This window comes from Limulus polyphemus, unplaced genomic scaffold (genome assembly GCF_000517525.1).
Source record: "Limulus polyphemus unplaced genomic scaffold, Limulus_polyphemus-2.1.2 Scaffold155, whole genome shotgun sequence".
NCBI classification, from domain to species: domain Eukaryota; kingdom Metazoa; phylum Arthropoda; class Merostomata; order Xiphosura; family Limulidae; genus Limulus; species Limulus polyphemus.
In genome coordinates, this window is record NW_013665765.1 from 37,001 (window position 1) to 45,298 (window position 8,298).

The window sequence follows — 8,298 nt, forward strand, 5'->3', positions numbered from 1 at the left end:
TCCCAGCGTCGCGTGACTTCCGCTGTCGTAACAATTTGTAGTTTATATTCAAGCTCTGCCTTTTCAACTGTTGTTGGCCTACAATTTTTATAAGCTGCTAAATGTATTATTCAGCTATCAATACATAATACAACAAATTATACGGTAGAAAAAAATGTAAAGTCGTTTCGTATGACAATGATAATGAAACCTAATCCTTACTAAGAAAATGGCCTAAGGAATAAAGAGAAACGACAATAATTGACATGATACTAATTTTGTGTTAATTTGACAAACCACGAAATCCGTGCAAACGTTGACATTTTATTTGAAGTGTCAAAACATCAGGCAGTTAAGAAGGCTACTTTGTTTTTAATAAGTTCAAGTGCATTACAAAATATTTAAAGCTTGTTCCCATTCTTGGATATAACTCTTATTTCTATGGATCGTAATGTGCTTTTATTCTATCAAAAGGAACATCAAAATGAACTTTGACAATATACTTTCGTCTTGGTTTTTATCACAAGTGCAAAATCTGGGGTTCGATTCCCCGTGGTGGACAGAGTGCAGATAGGCCATTGTGTAACTTAGCGCTAAAAACAATAATATCACTCATGCTTACAATATATCGCTAAGAGTAACAGAAATATAGCAGGTGTAATCCCGACCCCACAATACTGTCACCCAAGCCCCATAAGATGACAGCACTCTGTGGTATCGGAATTTATTGGGCGGATTTCTATTACTGTTAGGGTATAATTTTAAGTTCCCACGGCATGTTTCTATAGGCTTCGTTTAAAAGGTTTAACATCCAGATTTAATTTCATTACTAAATATCACAAACCTTTGCAGTGTATCGAAGAAAATAATGATTCAGGTAATTAAAAATTTTACTTTGAATTTTGTGGTAGACACTTTAGGTACAATTAAAGAGGATATAACGCTAAGTTCACAAAATAATAAAAAATCTTACATTACAGCAGTAATGGAGAGAACAAAAAAAAAAAGAGGGCAGCTCTAGTGGATTTTATAAACAAGTATAAAGCTGCACTTAAGTAGCAGGATGAAATTATTTTATATACTCTCAATATGCTGTGAAGACGAATACATTTATATGCAAGTTAGTTTATTTCAAATGTCTGTTTGTACAATCAAATTATCGCAGAGAAGCTGCAAGTTTATTACCCAGAGTTTCATGAACATTTTATTTATTGTAAACTGTAGCTATAGTGTAGTTGACACATTACTGTATTTTTCTTTACTTTCATCGCTCCTAATTTCGTATAATATACCTACTAAATAAGTAGGCTTGATATTAAGACTAAGATGTTAACAAGCACAAAAAACAGAATTAAATATGTTCAAGTGAAAATCTCTGAAAATGAGTTTTCCCAACATCTCTATAACTTAGTTATATCGTACTGTTATTTCAAGGAGAGGAGGATGTGATATATGCCACAGATATGTATAAAAGTTGATGCCACCATCATCATAAATGCGTTTTTTAAAGTGAATTACACCTCACTATAAAGATAGAAACAGTCGAAATTACTATTGTATTAAAATAGCTCAAGATGTTAAATGCAAGAATGTTCAACCTCTACTGTAAGTAATAATAGTTTTACTAGCATTTCCTTCAATTGAAAGTAAGACCAGAAAATATGAATACCTTGAGATATGCGAAAATAATATTGGGTTAAGTCTAAACTAAAAAAACTAATAGCAAGCTGAATGAATATATATCAAAACCAGTGCCTCTTGTTTGAAATAATCTTGCTGTACACGGAGTTTATAGTCGTGCAACTCCTGCCCACAAGACAATTTATTAAATTCACGAGAAATTATAAATAGAAACCTTTGAAACTTGTTACAATGAAGATTAAATGGGTCGTGCTCTCGTAGGAAACATTTTTTATCACGATTTTGTTTTTCTAATATTTTTCTGTCATTTTACTCAATTCTGCACTAGAGAAACTTTCAGTTTTCTCCACAATTGAATGAAATAGCAGATAAGAGCTCACACAAATACAAGTTTATAAAAACAAAATCAAGTTTTGAGCACTATATGTTGTGTCACGCGAGTAAAACGTAGAGATCTGTACATTGCTTCCTTTCCAGCCCACCACAGTGTAATTTGTAAACGAACGTTCGACCGGTTCCACTTACCTCATCACATGCATGCATGACAGGCTCAAAAAACCTTTTCAAACACTTGTCGATGATTGAAGCTTTCACTTGTTGAGCAGCTGCTGTGGAATGTTGAATAGCTTTCCACTGATTAGACATAAGAAACGTACCTTCGCCGGCAGTGGCAAGGCAACAAGTGGCTGGCGAGCAGCACGTAAACAAGCAGCGATTCGTGGTGCCTAGGGCTGCCGAAGTGGAAGCCCAGGAATCTTCCAGCTATCCAACAACCGCTGAGTCAATATACTCCATACGAACACGTGCACATAGACTAAAGCATGTAAGCAAAGTCATAAACACTAGAACGCTAAAAGTAAAAAAATAAACTAACTCTGATCAGAAAAAGTGATGCCAAAATTAGTGGTGAATCACCAGTACATTAAACAGGTTATCTCAAGTTTCATATTCGCTCAATTAAACTGTAGACATTTCTCTTATGTTTAAAATTTTGTTGGATAAGAAAAACCTTTTATTTAAAGATGAGGCTTTGTGATGGTGAAAGATTTTGTTTTGTTTTTTATGGGGAGAATGTTCTTCTCATCAGGCATATAATTTTGTAGAAAATACTTTGTACATATCACTTTATATATATATATATGCGTGTGCAATCCGCCTGCTGTGCAAACTTGTTTGATTATATACTTACAACTGTTACTACAATCTGTCATTTTACCAACAGTACGACCTCATGCTTTAAACTCCCAAGGTGCATTATCTCTGAACACACACAGCTGAGTATATCTGGTACAACTTTTTCTCTCAAGGTTACTTCTTAAAGTTACAACATCTAAAATTTAATTTCTTTTCTTATTCACGTAAAAGTCCCATTCCTCACCTGACTTGCACAAAGAAACAGTGTTCAGCTTCGGTCAGCTGATGAAACCCGGCACGTTCTTGTCTTTTCCAAAAACTAATATTCTAGTGCGTGCATTCACCAACAAGTTATAACACTAAAAACAACTTCGCTAATAGCCTTAATGTGAATTTATGTACATACACACGTACAAGCGCATATAGAAGATGTATGAATGTGAGCGTCTCGATCGTGACTCGTTGTCATACTTCTGAAAGAGTTACTGGTTACTATCAGACGTTGGAAATGACAGGGTTATGATAATGACACGGGAAAAAAACCTAAATGATAAAGCGTGAAAGTTGTTTTCCTTTCCACCTAGTTAGACGTTCATTCAACTACCGATTCCTGTCGTATTGTTCGGACTAGATTTAGCTTGAATTACATAGGTAGAAAGCCTAAATAACTCAGATGGTTATGTACGTATTATTTTTACTGAAAAGAAAGCACCACTGATTGCAACAGATAAAATAGCGATATATATATATATATATATATATAAATAGAAAAATCAGTTTCTACATCTCGCACAAAAATAGAGCACGCCAGGATAAATAGCACCATAAGTGTGCTGTCAAATACTAAACTAATAATGATAAAAATAAAGAAAACTTTATATTTGTTGCATATTATTAAAATGTTTTACGTATCTAATGAACACAAAAATTGTACTACGTACACGTTATAATATGAAATAAACCAACGTGTTATCTGATTTTATTATTATTTTTTGTTAGTCTCTTTTTATGTTTCGTGTTATCATTTTGTAGCTCTTGCATGTTTCAAAAAGTTTCTCTTTTTTTATGTGTTTATAGTTAAGCACAAAGCTACACGAAGGGCTATCTGTTCTCTGCCCACCACGGGCATCGAAACCCGGTTTCAAGCGTTGTAAGTTCGCAGACATGCCGTTGTGCCACTAGGGGGCAGTTTCGAAAAGGAGCAACGACTTACGTAATGTTATCCTCCTTTCACCACTTTTTGTGTGTGTGTGTGTTTCTTTTATTGCCGTGTTTTATCTTTTCTCCTTTAAAAGCATTCTGGCTGTGAAATAAATTTCGCATTATGTACCTGCTCGATATTTGATGAGGATATACTTTGCTAAAATAATGTAAAAGTAAAAGTATATTATTAGAGTCATTGCGAGCTCAGAAAACGGCAAACTCTTCACGTAGAGATGCTATAGTGTTTGCAACTTGCATGACAGAACAAGTGTAATTGCAGCTTATATACACAAGGAAAATAAAAATTGAACAAATTTTCGTTTTGCAATATTACGAAGTTACTATGGCAATGCCTGGTTATTATGTATAATAAATATAACTATGATGACAAGAGAAATACTTAACAGTTACGTCAAACAAATTTTTTTGGCTTATGTTATTATACTTATGTCGTCCAAAAACTCCAAACTATTGGCTACGAAAGATATTGAAGGATTAGTCTAATTACTGATTCACAAAGTTTTATAATGTTTTTGTCACTATACGTTCAGTTGTTGGTTGAACCAGTGCCATAGTCATTTAACCTACAACATCACGATTCGTAGACATTACACGCCTGGAACGATGTAATCATGAACAAAACACTGTTATTTTTAGCACACTGCACTTTCCCATCGACCCCTAATAACCCGACGACCGAGCCGCTGTGAGCCAAGGACGTTCCGCTTGGAACACCTGCAACCGCAGTTGGAAACGTGGGACGTGGGGTGCCGGGCAAAGAACTCGTGATTACGTAGAAAGGGAGAATAAGGGGTCTGGGGGAATATATGTATGAATACAACAAAGATGCCGCTGTCAGCTCAAACTCGACATTGATCCTACAAAAAAAACAAAAAAAAAAAAACTAGTGTGTTATCTTAACACACAAGATGGGACCAACTAAAAATTAGCTTAACCTTCCTGCCTGTTAATGTTTCACTAACCACACGTGTACTTGGTTTATAAAATAAATAATGCATTCCTGCCAAATTTGGTGTCAATTGTTTTAATCACGTTATCATAACATAGAAACATTAAAACTAATAACCACCGCCGCTCAAAAGTAAACTGCTACAAACAAAAGGAAACTGCTACAGGCTTTGATCTTCATACTCATTGTTACATACTCTTTTTATTTTTATTTCAGTATTCCTACAATGGACAAGGATTTAAGAGGCTATAATGTAATTTTTCTGAATTGATGTTTCTGCCATTGCGATGATTAAAAAAAAAACATAAGCATTTCCTCACTCATATCCAATGCTAAATCTAAGATTCGCTATACGGAGCTTGACACACACAAAATCAATGCAAAAAATGTAATATGTGAACTAAATTTCATACAGTAAATATGAGGATTGTATCTAAAAGTAGTGTGCCAATTTCAGCATTTAAAGCGGAATGTAGACTAAATCATTACGCTACATAATGATGGTGAACACGAATCAAAAAAGACGAACAGGTTTAACAATTAATTGCCTCTCCTGTTGGAACAGGATTTTAGCGTGGTAAGTTCGTTACTTACCGCTGTTCCACCAGAGGACTGAAGAAAGCGAAATGGCTACATTTAACAGTTAATTACACACCTCACTGCATGACATTGTGAGGACAACTGCTGGTATAATTTATAACATGTACACTTAAATGTAACTCTAATTTTTGTTTTCTGACATTTTTCTTACTGCCCCCCCCCTCCAGTGGCACAGCGGAGCGGTATGTCTGCGGACGTACAATGTTAGAAACCGGGTTTCGATACCCCTGGTGGCCAGAGCACAGATAGCTCATTGTGTAGCTTTGTGCTTAACTTCAAACAACAAACAAACAAACAAAAATTATCTTACTGTGCCCCCCCCCCCCCAGTGGCACAACGGTACGTCTACGGGACACACAACGCTAGAAACTGGGTTTCGATGCCCTTGGTGGGCAGAGCACAGATAGCCCATTGTGTAGCGTTGTGCTTAACTTCAAACAAAAACACAAACTCTTACTGTGAGATGAGTGATACTATTTAATTATATGTTGCTAGTCTTAATAGTTTGATAGTAGCATAATAAAAATGTTGGTTCACCTTTAATAACAATATTAAAGTGTACATCTACTCTTTATCCCATTACTATTTAGTCTGAAATAAATACAATCAGTGAAAGTGGCAGTTAAAAACGTTTCATATTACAAATGTACATTTCAACTATTTGCAAACTATGATTCAAAGTTTTAGTTCCTTTAACTCTGATTTATGACAACATTTTTATGTATTTTAAATCATTTCATCATACTTTCTTCACACTGTTTTGTTAATGTAAATCTAAAGAATTTCCATTTTTAACTCTTTCACTGCCATAGACACAAATATATATAGAACACACTATATAACCTACGAATTTTGGAGTTAAAAAAGTGCGAAAATAATTAACCACATGAGAGTTTAGAACTTTGTATCACCATGAAAAACTTCCCCCAAACCAAATTTTACTGGTTTCAAACTGCAGGTTAATAACCAAATATTGAAACACGTGTCTTTTTTTTTAATTGTGCTTTATTACTTAGTTTGTTTGTGTTTAAGCACAAGACTACAGAATGGGTCATCTGCTCTTTGGTCATTGCAGGTATCGAATCACGATTTTGAGTATTATAAGCCCTCAAGCGGGCTTTTGGATTCCTAAAAATAAATCGGTCAATGGGAGAGTTGTTTATCTATAAACGTGCCAGTGAAAGGGTTGAACTTTATTGTTCGTGTGAAACACATTAACAGTATTTTAAATGGTTACATTTTTGATTAATCCGCTCTGGTAATCGAGATTACATTTACATCGTAACTTTTTTAGCATTAAAAGGATATAAAATCATCTTAATATTTCAACAAATAATACAAACCACTTCGTTTGTTTTCAAATAATTTAACCGTCAAAGTAACAATTTTCTTCTATCAGATACACAATGTAGAGAGCGTAAGGGAAAGATAGACCGCTCGAGAAATTTCAGCAAGAAATAAACGACCCGAACAGGATGATACACGTGCATAAAAATCTCTTACAATATCATTAATAATAAAAAAAATCAAAAATGAAATATGAGCTGTTTTACTTTTTTACATACTAAATAGCTGACATCAATCAATGTATATTTCGCATACACAATTATACACAACATCTTTGCGAAGGTTGTTGCTAAGTCTCAATAATTTCTTCTTTGTAACAATATCCTGAATATTTTATTAATTATAAACCTTTGGAAACGGTTGTGTTACTGAAATTGGAATTTTTCAACCTGAATGACACCTTATACAGACGTGTGCTAAACGGCCAGGTCAAAGATCATACGGATTCACAGGGAAGGTAGCCAGCCTGTGGCCTGCAACACCAGCCACCACAGGGGATTGCCCGCCCCCCAGTGGCACAGCGGTATGTCTGCGGACTTACAACGCTAGAATCCAGGTTTCGATACCCGTGGTGGGCAGAGCACAGATAGCCCATTGTGTAGCTTTGTGCTTAATTACAAACAAACACAAGGGATTTGTCAGTGAGAAGGTTGAGCCACTTCAGAACAAACGTATTGCTTGTGTCATATATTTTACGTATACTCCTTTACTGGATAGTTTCGGTCAAACAAAGTACTAATCAATAAGTAAAGAAATTAATATCCTATTTTTCGTAACAGTAATTTAGTATGCAAAATAAGTTAGAAAAAGGGATTTTTCTTTATTTTCTGGTGATCAAAATATATTGGCAGATATTTCCAGTTCAAGGATATTCACAATTCATAATTAATATAATAATGATATAGAAATATAACGATTGTTATGAATAAATCTTATAATGCGCTGACATTATAATGATTTCCGAAAACCTCAAAAGTTACAAGAAGAAAATCATAAAGACAAAGAATCAAATAAGTACCAGCGTCCTCAGTATAACAAAAGCGTGCCCTGAAATTTGTGTTTTAATGGGCATTTATCATACGCTAGGAAGTCTTTGATGATTGTCAGGTTTTATATATGGACCGGATTAGTTACAGTAGGTGTCTGTGACTTGTTGGCGATAAATCTCGACAATAAACAAACAGCATACAATCCACTTGTTTTAAAATACTATATTAAAACAAGCGAACATTTATACAAGTGTTCGTTTTACTGTTGATTGTCTTAGTTGAATTCACAGCTTTAAATTATTGTCTCTCTTTCGTCAAAATCCACACATGCTTGTTCAATTACTTTAAAACACAATCTGACAAGAGAAATTATTCTTCTCTGCTCTGTTATTACAATACAGTCAGTGATAATTTCACTTTAAAACTCGTCAATAC